The 22,725-nt window shown below is 44.2% G+C and overlaps 1 pseudogene across 1 annotated transcript; it reads left to right on the top strand.

The window, feature by feature from the left end:
* Positions 1-13,477: 13,477 nt before the first annotated feature.
* Positions 13,478-22,358, top strand: LOC310780277 (large ribosomal subunit protein mL48-like; annotated as a pseudogene). The gene is made up of 4 exons: positions 13,478-13,647; positions 19,089-19,191; positions 19,926-20,014; positions 22,275-22,358. The product of its transcript is annotated as a large ribosomal subunit protein mL48-like (transcript).
* The last annotated feature ends 367 nt before the right edge of the window (positions 22,359-22,725 follow it).

Below are 22,725 nucleotides of genomic sequence, written 5' to 3'. Positions count from 1 at the left end.
CCCATTAACAAGGAGTTGGATAAATAGTCGCTAACCCATAGAATAAGGGTGGCATAGGGGTTCTGTTTTAAAAATAAATACTAACAACTAACCCAACTAAAATATGTTAGATAGAAATTTCCCTAGGAGGAAATAGCCAACAAAGGCAAACACCAAAAGAAACAAAAATTTTAAAATGCCATAAAATGGCGTTGAGGGAGTGGTTTGTATCACACCGCTCAAAGACGCAGTCATATGTCAAATGACGCGCACATAGCCTGACCAACGGGGCATCAAAATCAGTTGGCCCCTCCCATTAAAGGGGTGTGACCCTGGGAGGGGTAGATAAGGCTGAGCCGCGGAGAGTCCCTTCAGACCTAGGAGTGACTGCCGGCAGAGCTAACCATCCGAGTACGGTTCTCTCGGTGTGTGAAATCTACATGACGAGGAAACGGATTACCACCAGGCTTGCGAATCCATCCAGTTTAAGATATCGTAGACGAGTGAAACCAGAAGTAGAAAGAAGGAATTTACCAAAAGAACTCAGAACTCTGAAACAATTATTAAGTTTAATAATAATAATAGTAATTATTTATACAGGAATAGCCATAACTGGATATGGACGAGCAGCAGGACAATCCGGAGCCCATCGAACCCGAGACTACCCGAATCGGATCAATCAGTTTAACACTGGGTAATCCCTCTCCGGAGGTAAGAACAAAGTTTGAATATTCACAAAAATATTAAACAACTACCAGAAAATCCACAGACGTCAGATGTCTGGGGTTATGAATAAGATGGCTAAGAAGATAATTACTAAGAAATCTAATGACTACGATTGAGTGATACCCTGTATTAAACAACAAATAAAATGTTTAACAATTAGGTTTGATGCCTGGAAACACATTAGGTATGGCTTTATATTTAACCTGTAAAGTTAAAAACATTTAGCAGATTTATTTGGACCATAATGAGCAAAAATAACATGTAAATGTACCACAGGTCAAGTAAAGTGTGACAAAATATGTAATGGGAAATGTGTGTGTTTTAGACAGGACCATTGGAATATCCAGGACATTCAACCCACCTGAACATCAATGTATTAACAGGAGAAATCACAGGCATAGAAGCGGAAGTATGGCCAATAGAGGGAAAGGTGGTTCGAACCCGCTATAGAGTAGCACATATATACCTGTATGATCCTTCTGCTAGGGGGCCGGACAACGAGTTGTACCGGTTCCCTCTGATGAATCCCCGAGCAACTGGACCCAGATGGGGACCAGCTCCAGACAACAACCAGGCCTTCCAGATAGTGAGATTGACGCCCCCCAACCCAGAGGTGGGGCAGCTGTACCCATCCCTGGACTGCCTGAAGGAGAAGCTGCCGGAGGTATATCGAGACCAGCTGGTCAAAATGAACAGGATTCCCTCACCAGTGATGGGAGAGGGAGGACAAGAAGGAGAAGAGGAAATGACGAGAGGCGACCAGGCCCCCGTGGTCGACGAGCCAGAGGGAGCTTATATAATGCCTGGGCCAGCCCTGACCGAAGCCCTGACCGAAGCCCTGACACAAGACGGCCTGGCTGCCATGACAGATGTGGAGAATGTCGTCGCCCGTTCCGTGGGTTCTATGTCCCCACCCCTGCAGCCTCCTTCCAGCAACGCGGGAAGCGAGGAAGAGGAACAAGACCAAGAGGTAATGATACCAGGAGTGGGAATGAGACAAAGGTGGCTCGTACCATGGCCGGTACTAAAAGAATATTACCAAGACGTGATGAGATGGTCACACCTGACCGACCTGTCCGAAAGGACACCAGAAGCAAGCGAGGTTCCCGAGTATCAGCCCGAAACCCCCCCGTCACCGATCTACGAGCCCACGAGCCCAGAGATGACGAGTCCTTGGGGGGGTTCCTTGCGGGGTTGTCCCTGGGGGACGGGAGGGCGAGCCACCCTTCGCGTCACTGTACCGGACAGGCCCGCATCGGCACCACCACACCTCTTCGAGGGGATGAGCAGAGGCCTTCCCAGCCCAGCGAGGGACTGGATGAACTCATCATCTACGTTGGACAGCTGGCACCTGCCAAGACCGTCAATACGCCTGACAAGACACAGACACAGAGCACAGAGCTGCCAATGCATCCTTTGCAACGACCAATGGTGCCAAGACTCGGCCCACCGTGTTGTGCACATCGAGCCGTGCACACCTGCCTCCCCCATTCAGCAGTTGGAGAGATGCCAATGCACTCATTGCGTCAGCCCACCAGGCACACCTGCATCCCCCATTCAGCAGATGGAGATCGCCGCCCCTCTTCCCCCATCCCCCAGGGGGTCAACGCCGGAGAACCACCAAGCGGCAGAGGACGAGGAGCAGGCCGAGGCATGGGGCCCCGAGCAATCGATCCTTCAATCAATCCTCCAACAGCCCCGGCGGAGCTCGGGAGGAAAAATCCAAAGGGGAAGGATTATGCTAACCCGCCTTCAAATGTTCAACAAGCCCGGGCGAAGAGAAGTGTCCTGGGGCATACAGAATTGGTTAGCCAACACAGCTCTCCTCTCAGAAAATCACACGACAAGAAAACACAGACAAGACTCCCCCTCTGGGGTCCTGCCCCCAGTGGCCGGCGGGGAGGGAACACACCAGTGGCCGGGGCAACCACAGCCCGGCCATCACTTCAACCACGTCCCCCTGGATCATTTCCTTCTCAAAACAGAGGAGGAGCTACAAGAGCGATCAGCATTAAGCCGGGCATTTCCCGAATGGGCCTACGAAACCTTTGGTCCCATGGGAGAGAAGATGAAGCAAGATGGAGAGAGATATCAGAAAGAGGAGGAAACCGCCCGCCTCGTGCGCCAAAACCACCGCCTCCGCCGCCGCAGCGTACGGATCGCCAATCAAAGATCCAGATTAGAGATCCCGACGGCCAGCTACGCAGTCATAGGGAATATGTCTGCCTAGAAGAAGAGAGACGGCAAGACGAGTTCCCCCTGAAGGTTGGGCCAACCATGATGGCAATCTACAGCCTAAACTACATGGGGGAATTCCGAAAGATGACTCCGGGACAACTGGGGTTTCCGGTTCGTGGGGGGCCCTGGTATAATTGGCGGAAAATTGTTGCGATACGGCCCGGGGTGGTACCATCCTACATGTGGTCTGTGCTAGACGCCGCCCACCCCTATAGCGATTTTAAAAGGGCAGAAGAGGAGTACAAGATCTTCCAAGAAAGAATCCGCTTCTCAGCAGGCAGAGGGGACCCCTATGGCCCGGTGGTGACAGGGCCATATGCCGATCCCCGTTTCCAGCATGTCACCTTACCCCGAGGTGCTGTCCCAGTGAAAGTAACCCAGCTGAGGGGAAAGGAGGGGGACTGGTGTTATGTCAGCACCATGGAAGATCAACCCCTCTGTATGTCTGTATCCCTTTTCTGGCCCAAGGAGTAAGGAGGGGCTGGGAGCTGATATACAGAGGGGGAAGAATACCAACTAGCGATTCAAGAGAACATTAATGAACAGTATCACGGAGCCAGGCTTGAAGACAAATGGATCGCACCAAGAGCCCTCCTATAGTAAAGGAGGGTGTAGCGATTTGTGATATTAGAGTTACTATAGTAGGCCTTTGGTACTTGTTCTGACATGCTAACTCGTTATATCGCTGGTTATGGTCCTCTAGAGATAAAAGAGTAAGAACTGAGCACACCATGATTCATGAAAAAGAATGGAATATGGAGTTATGTTAGGCTTGTTTTAATTATGTTTGTCACCATGATATATCTCATGCTATGTTTCAGTGATGCATTTATGCTGTGTAGTGCTTATGACAGTGAGCTAACAGAAATGGCATTGGCTTTTTTACCCTAAGACATTATACTAGTCCGGCTTAAATGTGTAACAGGGTGAAATGTACTCTTCTCTCTGAGAGAAGAAATGGGCCTGAGACCTAATGTTTGACTATAACACCAGGACCCAAGTAGACACAGGGGGAATCTTTCCCCTTCTGTCTACCAACAGAAGTGTCGTTTGACTATGCAAAACATTTTGAAGAATGAGCAAATTAAGTGTTGGCTGCTATATCAGGCCGTTAGCTGAAATAACCCAGTAAAATGAGAAAAGGTTTCTATGCATGAAGGAACCTATCTATATATTTTATTCCTGCTATAATCCTTTTATATTCTGCTGCAGTAATTACTGTGTTAGAGAGTTAGAGAGAAAGGTCTGCAGCTGCATGTCACAATTGGCTCCCGCTCTCATGGGAGAAGAGATATGATATGGAGGGTGTGGGTGAAAGGTTGTGTGTGGAAAGGAGAGGAGTTTGTGTGTGAAAGGTTGTCACTAAAAGGCCAGATGTATGAAACTAGACAAAAGCACTGTGTCTGGACTTTCTCTTTCCCTGTCCCAAGAGGCAATAAGGACGGGACGATGCACTCAACAACATTGCTAAATGTGGCAGAAAGCCAGCTAACTAAGTGTATGTGTGTAACATTGGAGCGTCCTGCAGAGGTGATTAGGTGTTTGCTCTGTTCTCAGGCTTTGAGAGCCGGGGGAGGAGAGTTGATACCAGGCACCTGTGCGGTACGCTCGGCACTATATGAAGAAATGTATCTTTGCTTAGATAACATGATGAAAGGACCCATTTGGATTCCCCAGCTGCGGGCAGATAAATGATGAGGCCTGTCAGATAACAGAAGGGAGGGTGGGTATGAATTATACTCACCCAATTATAATGTCTACTATCTCTGTAGCATAAGGTTCACGAAGAGGCCGAGTGAACTCCAAGACACTTAAAACAATTGGACAAGATCCAGCTAAATTTCTAGCCCAGCCATTGGAAGAAACAAGTCACGTTTCTCTGGGAGGGGGGCGACTAGGGAATATAACCACTAAAAGCCCTAACTAGTCAACTAGTGGGCAGGGAGCCAGAGTTGGCCACCTGCCCCAGCCGTCACATGACCAAAATGAGTTCATGGGAAGACGGGCCCCAGGGTGGGAAGGGTTCTGGCATATTGCCAGATAGCATATCACTATAAATCTAGGACCGCTCTCTCAGAGAAATCAGATCATCCCAGCTTTTTGAAGACTGTGTTGTATCCAAACCTTGGTAGCTTTTGCTAGCAAACTCTTGTACTTTAGAACTCTGTCTTTTGAACTTTGAAACTTTGTATACTCTAACTTTTGATTTTTTTAACTTAAATAAATACTTTTTCTTTTAAACTCGATCCACCTTCCTCTGTCTCCTGATTCATCGGTCTTTTTGAGGGCTCCAGGCTTCCAGCCTTTTTCTTCTTCATAAGATCCGTAAGTAAACCCACAGCTTACAACACCTGGCCCCTTAGGGGCCACGGGGTATTTAGTGTACCCCCTCCTTTGCTTGGGTTGTTGCAATTTGTGTGAGCCATTGCAGTGAATGAGTGAACCGTAACACTTATCACTCGTTTTAAGGTAGAACATTTCTCTAAGGCTTTAGGCTGTATAAATTTGCACCTAAGCGGGAGGAAGTGCCCCGGTGACTACTGGCTAGTGACAGACTTTTTAGCCTGACACGCTGAGGGTGGTCATCAACGGGGTTTGTCTGTTGATAGGATCCTAATGAACAGAGCTCTGGTCTGAACTACTGGTGATTGCTAATCAAAGGATATTTGTTGTGTAAATCAGCGGGTATGAGACAATAAGAGTAATTAAACACTGCTATCTATGAATATAAAATTATTATAGATAGAAAGATTATTTGTACTCTGAACTCCGGGGCTTCCGTAGGCCAGTAGGATAGGGGACCACGTTCGACCGATTAGAGCTGGATTAGCGAAGCCGGAGTATAAATATAAAGAGCATGAGGTCGGAACCTAGAACGACTGAGTAGCGGGTAAACTGAAGGAACTCTCTTATACCGGATGAGGGTTTTCTCCCCAGGCGTCGAAAGGTGCTGAAGGAGATAATATTTTGGTATCGCCTCAAAAAGTATATTATTGAGTTAATATATTTTGATACTTTTAAAATATTCCATAAGTGACCTGAAAGGTCGCCTCTAGGGGTCCTTTTTATTCAACAGCAGATCTTTACTTTGCGAAGCAATGATCATATCCCCAAAAATATTTCTATCTGCTTTCAAGACCAGCTCCTTGTTTTGTGTTTGGTTTCCTCTATCTCTTTTTGTGATGCCTGAGAATGTCTTCAGATTTTTTTTCCCACACACACATGGAACTTGGTTGCTGGTTACTCTTTCTCTATCATATGATTGTTCAATGTGTTATTATTACTACTGTAATTGCTACTGTTGTGGTAGCTAGAATTAGCTAGACATATTTTATGTGAAGTCCTGAGACATGCTTGTGAATTAGGGCTATACAAATACACTTGACTTGACTGACTTGACTTGGTGACACAACAATTCCTGTGGAAAGGCTGATGATATTAGACTGATCTGGACCTAGAGGGTTTACCCAGCTTTTCTCCATAAGCTCTACAAAGGCATTCACATCTGCCCTATCCTTCTCTATTCTGGGCTTCTGTAGATCGTGATGACTGAAACAGTCTGTGGACTTGTTGCCTCTCATGTTCCTGAGCTGCCTCAGATACTAACTTCTGTCTGAAGTGACTGCACCAGCTTTCAGGCTGAAACCCTTGGTTCCTCCAGCAGTCTGATTGTCCTTGTTTATGGTCTCCTCAATTGTCTGGTCTACCATAATCTTTCCAATATGGAATAATTTGTCTGCAGGACGTATGCACCGTCATCCAGTGTATGTGATGCCAAAAATCTTTGCTACCTGCTGTTCTGCACCAAATGTCCTCGAGTGCCCACCGCCTGGGTGGGGTCGTCAAAAGGGCCTTTCTGTGTGGAGTTTGCATGTTCTCTCCGTGCCCCCTGGGAGTTTCCTTCATATAGGAACCCCTCACCAAAACATGCAATATCCTGGTCACTGAAGTGGTGCCTCCTCTGGTCGTTCGGAGGGAGGGGAACTCATTGGAATAGCGTGATCATCCCACGTGCTATGTCCTACCGGTGAAGCTTCCCCTGTCAGGTGAAAAGAAGCGACTTGCTACACTGCCCATGTCTCTGAGGAACCATGGAGCCAGTTTCAGCTCTCCCCAGATCGGCAGAGGGTGGAGCAGCAACCAGGATAAATAAATAAAAAATTAGCACTAATGGGGGATAAAAATGTTGGGGAAAAAGAAATAGATAGACTTAGATAGAAAAAAAATAGACTGTTTAATATTATATTTGTGATAGTGGTGTTCTGTTCAAATAAAGTGACAAGATTGTCTCTTTCTTTGGATCAACGTTTGGTGTCATTGAGGGTTAACTGTGACTAAGATACCACTTGGGAAGGTTTATCAAGTTGAAATATCATCTAAAGCAGGGGTGCCCAACCTTTTTTGACCGAAGATCTACTTTTCAAGTAGCCAGCCTCCCAAGATCTACCAGTCCAGTTTCAACATCGCTAACGCACACACATCGTTTCCAGCCTGCAGTAACTAACCTCGCAACACTTTCTCGTTGTCCCACAACCACTTGACATTAGGGCTGTGAATATTCACTGGCCTCACGATTCGATTTGATTACGATTCAGAGGGCTACGATTCAATTCGATTACGATTATCGGTGCATCTCGATGCATCTCGATGCATCTTAAATCGATGCATCACTTTTTTTTCCCAATACATGATTTATTTTTTCTCACTTTATTTTTTCTCACTGTGTGGCTACTTTTAATATAAAAGGGCATTTGGAATTGCATTGTATTATGATCCATAATTAAAATAAACAACTGCATGTACTTCCATTATATTTTATTTGATTATTAAAAGTAATCGATTTTTGACGCGATCGACCTGGGGTCAGTCCGCGGTCGACCAGTAGACTGCGATCGACTGGTTGGGCACCACTGATCTAAAGGTACAGACCTTTTCAAAATACAAAACTAGAATTTGCCAACTTGGGTGGTACCAATTAGTGAAAATTCTGGCCCGGGCCCATCTTCTGCTTTAAGGGCCACAATCAGCCTTCATGGTGGGATAATATGGGAAGATTATTCATTTCCTCAATTGTTACAGTCCTGTGAGTATTTCAGGTTTTGTTATTTGTGACAGTGATGTTCCTACATGTCACAATGCTCAAATAAAGACTATAGTTTAGGCGGAAATGGTGGAAAAACGAATGTTGTTGACACTTTGAAGAGCCCATGTGACCTCTATGTTTATTAGACAAACTCACAACTGTGCTTAAATGAACCTATGAGTCTACCCTTTAAAATTAGACCAAACATGTCTTCATAAAAAATGAGTAAAGGTCCTGAAAATGAGCCTAAAGTAGGATATGCACCAGCACCTAAATACCAATTTATTGTAGGGGATGGTTAACTTCATGTGCTGATAACTGTGACAAAGCTACCACTTAGCAAAGGTTATCATACCAAAATATCATCTATGGACATGTACCTTTTCAAAAAATGTGACTAGATTTTGCCACCTTGAGTGATACCAATAAGTGAAATTTTGGGCTTTGGCCCATGGACTAATATGGGAAAACATAAACGCCGATACAGATATGTCTGTTAAAGGCCAAATTAGGCCAATATCAGCCTGATATATTGGCCGGGCTCTAATAAGGACAGAGGCCTGTACTACAAAGCAAGATTAGTGGTTTAGCTAGGTAACTTCAGGTTTAAACCTGGTTTGGCCGTACTACAAAGCAAGTTAACTTCTTACCGACATATATTTCCATAGCAACTTATGCTTCACACTTAACCTGGTCCGCAGCAGGTTAAGTTGCAAGGATAAGATTAAACCTTAAATACACTGCCCACGAACCAATCGAATCAGCAGTTTGGAAAAATGGCCAACCCCTTTCTGGACGAGTTTCCCATCTAGGAAGGAGCACGAATTGTAATGTTGAATGAGTAATGTTAATCAATGTTAATGTTAATCAAGGACTAAAGCCTTGCACTTGTTGGCTATTTTAATTAAGCCCTACTTACCACTTTGGAATATGTTTTTATATATTCATTTTTGTGCTCTCAAGTAGCCTAGATACGTTGTTTGATCCCGCTGATCGATTGCAGCTGAATAGTGAGTGGAGAAATATCACTAAACCGGCATAAAAAGGTTACATAAACGTCTCCAAAGCGCACGGTGCCGTGTGCGCAATGGAGCTGAGACTGACGTTGGGTTGGAATTGAAATGGTCATAGCCTACATGCTGGAATAGCCTACTACATCTAAGCAATTTAATATGGGATCACCTGCACACAGGCGATCCCATATTAAGATGATTCATATCTAGGCGACTCCTGCATTTTGCAGCTGCAACTGTGTTGCTTTTGGCCTGTATGATGTGATTGAACTTCATATTTCCAGCATCATTATATGAAATATGGAGATATGCGACTCTGCTGACATTACAATAGCCATGTGACCACAAAATAGGCTAGTTTTTATCAATGAAAACTATGCCCGCATCGTCTCAATTCAGTTCAGCAGTTTTCTCTTTTATAGGCTATTAGGATATCATTATTTTATTCATTGAGCATGCGTTTCTAAATCTATGGTCTAAATAGGCTTACAGATTGTGGAAATTTATAGACTGAGATTACACATTTACATTTTTACACTCGCAGAAAGCTGCTGTAGGAAACAGAAATCGCTGATCAAAGTAAATCAAATGACTGATGTGAATACAAGCGTCAGCTTTAGACAGTCTTTCAGCAGACTATCCAACTCAGCTGTTCATAATGTGATTGGCCACAAAATAGGCTATTTTTTATAAATGAAATCTATGCCCGCACGTACCGTGTCCATTCAGTTCAGAAGCATTTTTTTATTGTATTATCATCCTTTTTTTTTTCGATTAGCCTATAGGAATTATTCAATCAGTCATTGAGCCTAAATGGTCTATACGGATTTTGGACTGAGATAGATTACACATTGCTTCCACAAAAGACTGTAGATAGAGAGCTGTAGATAGCCTACGAAACCGCTCTTCAAATAAATTACTTGTGTGGATAAAAGTGCACTTTAGACAGTCATTCGGGAACAGTAATAATATCCAACGCAGATTTTTATTTGCGGTTTCATAGGATGAGGAAATAGGCGTGTCTGGCGCTGTCAGAGTTGGAGCAGTCCATATTGCATTGTGATTGGCAGTTGTTAAAAACCACGCCTCTTTTGCGGGCACGAGCTCCAGTGCATGGGCATTTTCATGTGCACGCGCTGTCAGCTTGATTAGAAAAACCTGGTTCGAGTTAACGAGTGCCAATCGACGTTCGTAGTACAAGTTAACTACAATCGAGCTGATCTGGTTTAGACAAACCAGATCAAGGGACAGATCCTGGATCTTCTAATACAACATTCGTAGTACAGGCCTCAGATATTCACTTCTGTTTTCTTGACTGTTGCAAGTTTTGGATTTGTTTTGACTCCCTCAGCTGCTAACATATTTACTGACTAGCCTATATAAATGTTTAATTCAATATTTATTCAATGTTTAATATTTAATCTGGCAGGATGACCGGTCACCAAATCTCTAAAAAACAAACAAACAAACAAACAAACAAGCAAACAAACAAACACACACACAAACAAGCTAATTGTGAGCAGTGTTGGGAAAGTTACTGAAAATTGGTAATTAGTTACAGTTACTAGTTACTTCTCTCAAAAGGTAATTTAATTACTTTAAAGTTACCAGTTACTTCAAAGTAATTAGTTACTAGGGAAAGTAACTTTTGCGTTACTTTTAAAAGTCCGCTTCGATTGTTATTAATGCACACATTATGTTAGTGTTGCTGTGCCACAGTGTGGCATTGAACCTTCGCTTATTGGGGAGGCTTATAGCCTATCAAGGTCATTAGCCTCTGGGGCTCTGGCTGCAGCTCTCTCCCTGGACTAGGTCTGAGGATCAGAAACTGGGTAATCCTCTGAAGTTGTCCGTTATTTTCATGTCCTAAAGTAACTAGTAACTAGCCCAGTTACTATTTTAGTAACTGTAACTGAGTTACTCAATTTGAAAAAGTAATTAGTTAGATTACTAGTTACTGAAAAAAGTAGTTAAGTTACAGTAACTAGTTACTTAGTAACTAGTTACTCCCAACACTGATTGTGAGTCATGTGACTTTTGATTTCAATTCCAGATTCGCTTGTATTCGGGCAGTTTGAACCTAAATGAACCAAATAGCCTACAATTTTTTTTTTTACTAAGTAAATATTTGATATGGTTGACCAATGAAAACAAACTGTACTTGTGGTTGTGTGCCTGCCCTATATCTAATCTAGAGCAGCTCTACACAAACTCTTGAAACTTCAGTGTCTCCTACTTTTTTTTAACCCAAGAAAAAGAAAGACAAGCATCAGATGAACTCAACGCGTTCTACGCCAGGTTCGACCCCTCTGCCAGAGCGCCTCCCCTCCTCCTCTCCTCCCCCCCACCACCCCCCTTCCCTCCTCCTCCCCCACCAACCCCCCTCCCCCCCCCTGCCACCTCCTCTCCCCCCACCAGTCAATATCCACCAGGACCTGACTTGGGCCGGCCACACCGCCACTGTCGTCAAAAAGGCCCAACAGCGAATACACGGACTCAAGCGCCTGAAGAAATTTGGGCTAAGGAAAGAAATCCTCAGGGACTTCTACAGAGGCACCATTGAAAGCCTGCTGACTGGCGGCTCACCACCTGGTACGGGAACTGTACCACCATGGACCGCAGGGCGCTACGGAGAGTGAGACGCGCGGCGCAGCACGTCACAGAATGTGAGTTGCCAGATCTGCATGAACTGTATAAACAGCGGTGCCTCAGGAGGTCCCTGAAGATCATCAAAGACACAAACCATCCCCACAACAGCCTGTTCTCCCTGCTACCCTCAGGGAGAAGATACAGGGTTCCGAAAGCACGCACAAATCGCTTGAGGAACAGTTTCTTCCCGCAGGCCACGAGACTCCTTAACACCTTGACTGCCAACGACGACTTGAGTCGTCAAACACAATCCAGCTGTTCACTGCCACTGTTGACTCGTCAAAAAAATCGATTTTTTTTTTTTGACGGTGGAATGTGCATCTAAGCCTTTTACATCTCTTATATAGGTATTGGACGTGTACAACGTGTACAACCCATTCCACCGACCCACTAAGTGGCGACAAGGAAGGAGGAAGGCAAGCAAAAAGCAGTGTGACTGAAGCCATTCTCATGAAGGTGGATTGGCGAAGGCGCTTTCATTTTCGCGCTGATTGCTGGCGGTGCGGGATTGCAGATTTGCATAGTGGATTGCGGGTGGGACACACTTTGAAACACGCAGCATAAATATGACCAGAATCGCAAAAGCTTCATCAAAGCCCTCAACCAAAACTCCAAGAAGCGAGCGAGTACAACCAGACTTCCTCAAAGAGCGGCCGCACAGACAGGCTCACACCCGCACAGCAGCAGCAAAGCAATGAGACTGGTGACAAGCGGGGACTGCCCCCTAGTCCGACACCAAATTGGAAACAAATCCCATTCTAAAAGGCTTTTAGAATGGGATTTTCAACCCATTCTTTTTTGTTTCTTTTTCGCTATAATTTAGAGTAATTTAATTTCTATTCAGAAATTTATTTGAGAGGTCGAGAGTATGAGAAAGTGCATTTGCACAAGTAGGAAAGTGCTTGTGACAGGCGCTGCAGCCAAAAAGAACGCCCACAGGAGGGAGGAGTTGAGCAGAGGGAAGTTTACTGCTGTTATGGAGGAAATTACTGTTCAAAACTATTGTTTAGGTCTTACTGATGCCAAAAATGAATGGTTAAAGTGACTGTTCTATCGAATTTCACAAAAAGCCGTTTATCTCTGAATATTTTTTCTGATGCTGAAACCATGCTGTATTCAACTGCTAATGCTTACATAACTACTAACTCTACAAACTAACTCTTTTAGACAGAGAAAGCACACATTCTATTAGTTCTTTTTAGATGATTGGTGTTCACGAACTCCTAACAGAAGAGAAACCTCGGCTCTTGTAAAATGAGCCTAGAATCCTCAAAAACCCCTCTGGCAGAAGCTACCTACAGCAAGAAAAAAACGGCTGGCAGTCAATGTGTTAACATACACAAATAGTGTAGTAGCCGCACTGTACCGTACTGTAGCTGCTACCATTACGTATGTCTAACGTTTAATTGTATGTTTAATAAGGAATATGCTATTTGCACCTGTATGTCAAATACGCCAAATTTAAAATGCCGAGTTTAATTGTATGTTTAATAAGGAATATGTTATTTGCACCTGTATGTCAAATACGCAGAATTTAAAATGTTTAAGCACGTCTAAAGTATGCACCCGACATGTGCACCTATGTGCAGTGAATATGCCACTGTCTCTGACTTGTCTTATCACTATTGCCTTATTGCTTGTTGTGTCTCTTGTTGTTTTTGCACCCATATGCCCTGTTATATTTGTACTATTTGCACTATGTTGTAAACGGAGTTCACAGCACAAGAATTTCACACGTGATACTTGTACCATGGAGTGACAATAAAAATCTTGAATCTTGAATCTTGAGATGAAGCGGATCACAGCAGCGACGGCCACAGAGTACGGGACTCTGAATGTGAAGGTGTCGGGTTACGACATGACAGTGGTGGAGCTGGAGCATTACTCCCAGTACATCCACAACCTCTGCAACCGGCTGGCCATCAAAGTGGCCAGACAGGTGAGGGAACCTAGAAACATGTGACGACAGAATCAAAGTGTCAGACAGGTGAGGGAACCTAGAAACACGTGACGACAGAATCAAAGTGGCAGACAGGTGAGGGAACCTAGAAACACGTGACGACAGAATCAAAGTGTCAGACAGGTGAGGGAACCTAGAAACATGTGACGACAGAATCAAAGTGTCAGACAGGTGAGGGAAACTAGAAACATGTGACGACAGAATCAAAGTGTCAGACAGGTGAGGGAACCTAGAAACATGTGAAGACAGAATCAAAGTGTCAGACGGGTGAGAGAACCTAGAAACACGTGACGACAGAATCAAAGTGTCAGACAGGTGAGGGAACCTAGAAACATGTGACGACAGAATCAAAGTGTCAGACAGGTGAGGGAACCTAGAAACATGTGAAGACAGAATCAAAGTGTCAGACGGGTGAGGGAACCTAGAAACACGTGACGACAGAATCAAAGTGTCAGACAGGTGAGGGAACCTAGAAACACGTGACGACAGAATCAAAGTGTCAGACAGGTGAGGGAACCTAGAAACACGTGACGACAGAATCAAACTGTCAGACAGGTGAGGGAACCTAGAAATACATGACGACAGAATCAAAGTGTCAGACAGGTGAGGGAACCTAGAAACACGTGACGACAGAATCAAACTGTCAGACAGGTGAGGGAACCTAGAAATACATGACGACAGAATCAAAGTGTCAGACAGGTGAGGGAACCTAGAAACACGTGACGACAGAATCAAACTGTCAGACAGGTGAGGGAGCCTAGAAACACGTGACGACAGAATCAAAGTGTCAGACAGGTGAGGGAACCTAGAAACATGTGACGACAGAAGCAAAGTGTCAGACAGGTGAGGGAACCTAGAAACATGTGACGACAGAATCAAAGTGTCAGACAGGTGAGGGAACCTAGAAACATGTGACGACAGAATCAAAGTGTCAGACAGGTGAGGGAACCTAGAAACACGTGACGACAGAATCAAAGTGTCAGACAGGTGAGGGAACCTAGAAACACGTGACGACATAATCAAAGTGTCAGACAGGTGAGGGAACCTAGAAACATGTGACGACAGAATCAAAGTGTCAGACAGGTGAGGGAACCTAGAAACATGTGACGACAGAATCAAAGTGTCAGACAGGTGAGGGAACCTAGAAACATGTGACGACAGAATCAAAAGTGGCAGACAGGTGAGGGAACCTAGAAACATGTGACGACAGAATCAAAGTGGCAGACAGGTGAGGGAACCTAGAAAGGTGACGACAGAATCAAAGTGTCAGACAGGTGAGGGAACCTAGAAACATGTGACGACAGACAGGTGAGGGAACCTAGAAACATGTGACGACAGAATCAAAGTGTCAGACAGGTGAGGGAACCTAGAAACATGTGATGACAGAATCAAAGTGTCAGACAGGTGAGGGAACCTAGAAACATGTGACGACAGAATCAAAGTGTCAGACAGGTGAGGGAACCTAGAAACACGTGACGACAGAATCAAAGTGTCAGACAGGTGAGGGAACCTAGAAACATGTGACAACAGAATCAAAGTGTCAGACAGGTGAGGGAACCTAGAAACACGTGACGACAGAATCCAGCTTTCTGTCGTTTCTATTGGTGTCATACTTAATAGACGAGGAAGACACAGATGACACTGTAAACAAAGGTTGACATTCATCATAGCTGGAACACACTATTTAACTGTCATTTCCTAGCAGTTTTCCAGTGTGATGAAAATCAGCGGTGAGTCCACAACATTTGAGATTGAGAGGGGGATCGATTAATAAAGAAATTTGACTTCTGTAGGCTACATTGCATTGCACTAATTTCTATTCCATGCAACCAATCTTTAATTAAAACAATGTTGTATTCCATTTTACTAGTTGGTAAAGTGATTCAGTATGATATGGTATTACGATATAGTCGTTTCGTATTGTTTGCACTTGGAAAAAGTGGAAACTCATTGTGATTCAAATACAACAAGGAAACCAGTACACATTGTAGGCTACAAATACACAATTATACATTGAAAGAAGGAAGGACAAAAATAACTGCGTCACAGTCTTTATTCAGATTTTTTTTTGTGTGCTAAGATAAGACATGTCAGTGTGGCACTGTATGAAGTAGGGATGGTCCGATCCGATACTCAGTACGGGTATCGGAGCCGATCCGGCCAAAATCGCTGGATCGGATATCTGATGGGAAAAATAAGTAGAATCCGATCCGATCCATAGCCTAAAACTATCACTAAATGCTTCACTAAACTTTGAGCAATGCCTCGTCACGGATGCAGATGAACAACCGCAGCATCGTGCATGTGAACAGAGTGAGATTGCACTGTGTTGTCACCACAGCTGTGTTGATCAAGGAAGAAAAAAGCACAGTGCAATTTAATACGCAGACTGCCTGTCTGATACAATGGTCACTGTATCATAAACAACCTGACAAGCAATGTTACAGAAACAGGGGGTGAGAGGAGATCAGATGCAGAAAATTTGAAAATTGCAAAATAAAATATTGGGGGGGAAATAGACTCACTGGAACACTCAACGTAAAGCTGACTGATTGCACTTGCCATTTTACTATTTTGTTTTTGTCTGAATGCTTCTTAGTGTTGAATATTTTAAAATGGCATTAACTGTGTTTGTCCAGTAGCTGGCTCAAAGCCTCACTTCAGTATTGCTCATGAGAAAGATATTTTTTTCTAGTAGAAAATAATGCGTAAATTAATGTAGCCTACAGTAAATCCAGGGATGACGATATTTAGCCATACAGTCAGACAATGCTAAACTGATTGCAGTCATAATAGGGCATAAATACAAAAGTGCATGTGGAGCACTGAGCACTAGGGGCCGACCATTTAAACCATCCATCATTTATAATTAGAGGGAACTAACTAAAGAACTATGTAGCTGATTATATCAGTGATGGCTCTAGAGCTAGACTCCTGTAGTTCTAATAATTTCATCTTTTATATTTTCAAGTTCAAGTTCAGCTTTATTGTCATTTAAGCAATACACAAGGCACGGCAGAAACGAAATGACGATTGCATCTAGCCCACAAATAGTGCAATTTCAAGAGAAGTACTGACAACCGACAATAAAGGTAGTAAGTTAAAAATAAAGTGCTTTAAGGAGATTATTGCACATGCTAAAGAGGTTTTAAAACAGCATAGATAAATAAAAATAGCCTACTCTAATTTAAAAACTAAATTAAAAAACAAACATCAACGATGGTAGAGAAGGTCATACTAGAGTCTCTGTTTACCAACCATGGTAGTGTGTGAGGGATCAAAGAGTCCAAGTTAAGTCTGAGTGTGTGTGTGTGTGTGTGTGTGTGTGTGTGTGTGTGTGTGTGTGTGTGTGTGTGTGTGTGTGTGTGTGTGTGAGTGTGTGTGAGTGTGTGAGTGGGGGGGGGGGGGGGGGGGGGGGGGTGTGTCACAGGGAGTTAAGGAGCCTGATGGCGTGTGGGAAAAAGCTCTTGCAGAACCGGGCTGATCTGCTCCGTCTAAAGTACGTCTAAAGTATGCACATGACATGTGCACCTATGTGCAGTGAATATGCCACTGTCTCTGACTTGTCTTATCACTCTACTGCCTTATTGCTTGTTGTGTCTCTTGTTGTTTTTGCACTCATATGCCCTGTTATATTTGTACTATGTTGGAAACGGAGTCCACAGCACAATAATTTCACACGTGATACTTGTACCACGGAGTGACAATAAAAATCTTGAATCTTGAATCTTGAAAGCATTCAAGATTCTTCAATCTTGAATGCTGCGATATCTCTTGCCGGAGGGCAGGAGGGTGAACAGACTGTTGAAGGGGTGGGTGGGGTCTTTGGCCATGTTCAGGGCTTTGGATATGCAGCGCTTGTGTGCTGTCTCCTGGATGGTTGGGAGAGGTCCCAATGATTCTCTCTGCCGACCTCACCACCCTCTGCAGAGACTTCAGGTCCATGGCGTTGCTGTTTCCATACCAGAGGGAAACGCAGTTGGTTAGGATGCCCTCAATGGTGCCTCTGTAGAAGGAGGTGAGGAGGGGGGGGGAGTGGGCTCGCTTCATTCGCTGCAGGAAGTGCAGGCGTTGGTTAGCCCGCTTTGCCAGTGATGAGGAGTTGTGTGACCAGGACAGGTCCTCCGTGATGTGCACTCCCAGGAATTTGATGTTTTTGACTGTCTCTACTGTGGAGCCGTTGATGATGAGTGGATGGTGGTTGTGCTGGTTTTTCCTGAAGTCGATGATGATCTCTTTTGTTTTCTCGACGTTCAGCAGCAGGCTGTTGGCGTTACACCAGTCCACCAGGTGTTTCACCTCCTCCCTGTAGTCCTGATCCCTGTCATCTTTGATGAGACCCACCACTGTCGTGTCATCCACATACTTTATGATGTGATTTGAGCTGGATTTGGCGCGGCAGTCGTGGGTTAGCAGGGTGAACAGAATGTCACTCAGGACACAGCCCTGGGGGGAGCCGGTGCTCAGTGAGATGGTGTTGGAGGAGTTGTCTCCGACTCGCACAGTCTGGGGTCTGTTTGAGAGAAAGTCCAAGATCCAGTTACAGAGGGGAGTGTTCAGGCCGAGTGTGCTGAGTTTGTTTACCAAGTGCTGGGGAATGATGGTGTTGAACGCTGAGCTGAAATCCACGAACAACAGGCGTGCATATGTGTTTGTTGCCTCCAGGTGTTCAAGGCTTAGATGGGCTACACAAGCCACAGCGTCCTCAGCAGAGCGATTGGGGCGGTAGGCAAACTGAAATGGGTCCAGAGTGGGGGGGAGTTTTGAAGTGATGTGCTTTCTGACAAGCCTCTCGAAGCACTTCATCATGATGGGGGTGAGTGCCACGGGGCGATAGTCATTGAGACATGAGATTGTGTTTTTTTTTGGCACAGGAATGATGGAGGCGGTTTTGAAACACACTGGGACAAATTCAGTCAACTCAATATATAAATGGAGATTGTCCATCCACTAATGAAAGACTACATTATCATTTGTCTTTATTAAAGATTGGATTGGATGAAAGTTTCTAGTTATTCAAATTTTAAAGGAACTCCATTTCCTCGATTGTCTGAATTGAAAGTAAATTTACAAATCCAACTTTACTTGTTGTTAAACATTTGAAAGCCCTTCAGATGTAAACACAGTTAAATTACAACTTTTTCTGGAGAGATCTAACATTTTAACTGAAAATCACTAATCTACTTTTGACCTCTTCTACTCTGGAGAGATCTAACATTGTAACTGAAAATCACTAATCTAATCTTATCTAAAACAATTGCAAACATGCAGGACATTATATGGGGTCAAATTGTAGCAGAATGTATAGACCAAAACAAATGTAAATTTGAGCTTTTGGTCTGGTTCATAGTTTCTCGAAACAGCTGCATACATAATTCAGATGCTTTGAACCGACAGAGAAAATCATACTTGTCATTTTAACGTTCCTCTTCACTTGCAGCTATGCTTTGCCAACCAAAAGCACAGAGGTGATGCTAATGCAAGAACAAGGCACCAAGATGTATGTTGATGCCGTCCTTAAGACTCGCGGGCGAATTGTCCAGGTACAATTTGTTTTTCTACTTGTCCTCGTGTGAGCTTTGCACTCTATATAGGAATAATAATAATAATAATAATACATTTTATTTGATGGCGTCTTTCATGACACTCAAGTTCACCTTACATCAACGATAGAACAGACAGTACAATTATAAACACAGTAGCATACAATAAAATAATAATCAGATAATAAACAACAATGAACAGTAATAAGTGTATTCTCTTCCCCTAGGCTCCTACCCCAGTTATTGTATAATGAGTCCTTATTTACAAATGTACTTTTATAGGGACAATGCACATTAATCAACATGACTGTAAATGTGCCAGTGTTAGCCACCTGGCTAGTGTGCAGGGCAGTGTTAGCCACCTGTCTAGACGTGTGCAGAGCAGTGTTAGCCACCTGGCTAGTGTGCAGAGCAGTCCCTGAGCATGTAAATGTGCCAGTGTTAGCCACCTGGCTAGTGTGCAGAGCAGTGTTAGCCACCTGGCTAGACGTGTGCAGAGCAGTGTTAGCCACCTGGCTAGTGTGCAGAGCAGTCCCTGAACATGATGAAAGCATCAGTAGTACCAGTTTAAAAGACAGGACATCAGAATAGGACATGCAATCGTACAAAGCAGACAAGCATTTTCCAGATATGAACACTCAGCAGTGTTATCTTTCCAACTGTCTGTCTGTCTGTCTGTCTGTCTGTCTGTCTGTCTGTCTGTCTGTCTGTCTGTGTGATTTGATCTATGACAGATCAGCAGTTTGAACGCCACATTATGTCCCATCTTCTGGACGTTCTTTTAAAGAATCAACCTGAGGGAGTTCAGCTTTCTGCAAAGGAGGTGAGTACGACTGTATGTCTGGGCTTGCTGCTTTGTTCAGATGGAAGCAAGATGATTGTTATTGGTATTGAGCCAGTGCTGTCACAGTAATGACCCAGTGCTGTCACAGTAAAGGAAAACCAGTAAAAGTTGTGTTTGAAAAATGGTTTCCAGGCCTGGGAAAATGTGTGGAAAATGAGACGTATCCAGGTGGTTTTGGAATGGCATATAAATGTACACAATGTTTTTCTTTCAACTTGTCATGTGACTGTTTTTTTTTCTATCATGTGACTGTTTGGTTGCTGGTCAATCTAGTTCCATTGACGGACTAAGAACCCAAAAACAACACAAGACCTGGTATCATTCAAAGAAAATACCATTTGACCAGGTACAATATTTGTGTTGCATATCGTGCTCTACCATAGAATATAGTCTATGAACATTTGTGAAAACTGATTAGCAGTAAAGTGGAGGAGCCCTGAAGATGGGGGCACGGTGGCTCAGTGGTAGAGCTGTCGCCTCACAGTCAGAAGGTCCTGAGTTCGATTCTCGCCTGGGACACTGTGGGCGCTGTGGTTGTGTTCCCCCCCATATCTTCAGTGCCCACTGCCCAGGTGGGGTATGTCGTCGTAAGGGCCTTTCTGTCTGTGTGGAGTTTGCATGTTCTCCCCGTGCTCCCCCCAGGGGGTTCCTCCATACATAACCCCCCCATTAAAAACATGCAGAAGATCAGATCGTCATCGTCATCCGACCAGTGACGACAACATCCGAAGTTGGTCCCCGGGCGCTGTACGAGAAAGCGACCACTGCTCCTGGCCTGCCCCCCGGAGGAAAGGACAAGCCAAGATGGGTTAAATGCAGAGGACAAATTTCACCGGCCACCGTCAGCATGAGTGTGTTTGTGGCCATGCATGTGTTGATGTGTGATCGTGTGACAATAAAAGACGGGCATGTCCATCTGAAATCGTGTTTAAAGATGTGACCAGTAAATAAAGGACGAGTTATTTTGAAGCTGTGAAAGTTACTTTGTAACTCTGAGTTTTATAGAGTAATGCAGGGATGACATTTTTGTAGGCTCAGCCTAGGCTGCTGGTTCGTAGGGGGAAAAGTCAATGGGATTTTGTATGGGAATTTTGGTTAAATGCATGAAATAAGTTCTGTGGTTAACAAAAGTTTATGAAACAGTGAAGTTTGTGTTCAGCAAAAGATAATCTTCACAAACGGGGACCACTTTTATGACTTTTTAAGCGTTTTCTGAAAATCTTGTAAAAAAACCAATGCATTTACGCTTTAAAAGTCATAAAGGTGGTCGTTTGTGAAGATTATTTTGCTGAAGACAAACGTATTTCATGCATTTAACTGAAATAGCCCCATACAAAAATCCCATTGCCTTTTACACATACTGCTGTGGTACTCTGTATTGGTAGTAATCACCTGTAACCCTCTCCTCCCTCTCTTCTTCTCTCTCCTCCTCTCTTAGCACACTGAGGATATCACCTGTAACCCTCTCCTCCCTCTCTTCTTCTCTCTCCTCCTCTCTTAGCACACTGAGGATATCACCTGTAACCCTCTCCTCCCTCTCTTCTTCTCTCTCCTCCTCTCTTAGCACACTGAGGATATCACCTGTAACCCTCTCCTCCCTCTCTTCTGTTCTCTCCTCCTCTCTTAGCACACTGAGGATATCACCTGTAACCCTCTCCTCCCTCTCTTCTGTTCTCTCCTCCTCTCTTAGCACACTGAGGATATCACCTGTAACCCTCTCCTCCCTCTCTTCTGTTCTCTCCTCCTCTTAGCACACTGAGGATATCACCTGTAACCCTCTCCTCCCTCTCTTCTGTTCTCTCCTCCTCTCTTAGCACACTGAGGATATCACCTGTAACCCTCTCCTCCCTCTCTTATGTTATCTCCTCCTCTCTTAGCACACTGAGGATATCACCTGTAACCCTCTCCTCCCTCTCTTCTGTTCTCTCCTCCTCTTAGCACACTGAGGATATCACCTGTAACCCTCTCCTCCCTCTCTTCTGTTCTCTCCTCCTCTTAGCACACTGAGGATATCACCTGTAACCCTCTCCTCCCTCTCTTCTGTTCTCTCCTCCTCTCTTAGCACACTGAGGATATCACCTGTAACCCTCTCCTCCCTCTCTTATGTTATCTCCTCCTCTCTTAGCACACTGAGGATATCACCTGTAACCCTCTCCTCCCTCTCTTCTGTTCTCTCCTCCTCTTAGCACACTGAGGATATCACCTGTAACCCTCTCCTCCCTCTCTTCTGCTCTCTTAGCACACTGAGGCTGATTACCAGGCACGTTTCAAAGCTCGTCCAGAGCTGGAGGGCCTCATCACACAGATGAAGTACAAGGACTAGTAACATTCTACAGCAGTGGTCTTCAACAGGGAATACCCCCCCCCCCCCCCCCTCCTTTTCCCCAGCCGAATGCTACTGAAAGAGATGACATCTGGATCATTACAACATTTAAATTAATTGTATTTGTTCATATTAAAAACACCTGGAATTACACTTTGCATTTTTGACTATAGTAACTACAGTATAGGCTTTGTGTTTTATTCTTTTTTTATGTTCTGTCACTCACTAAGATGCAGACTTTGAAATGTGTAGGATATTGGATAAGGTATACGATTATGCTGCAAAGTTGAGTAAAATAAGGGAGAGATTGCAACAACCATCCCATTATTAAGTTATTCTTATGTAGATATTGACCTGTTTTGCTGTC

This window comes from Poromitra crassiceps (genome assembly GCF_964638095.1).
Source record: "Poromitra crassiceps genome assembly, chromosome: 7".
Classification (NCBI taxonomy): Eukaryota; Metazoa; Chordata; class Actinopteri; order Beryciformes; family Melamphaidae; genus Poromitra; species Poromitra crassiceps.
The sequence above is the reverse complement of the archived record's forward strand: the minus strand, read 5'-3'. Positions and strand labels throughout refer to the sequence as shown.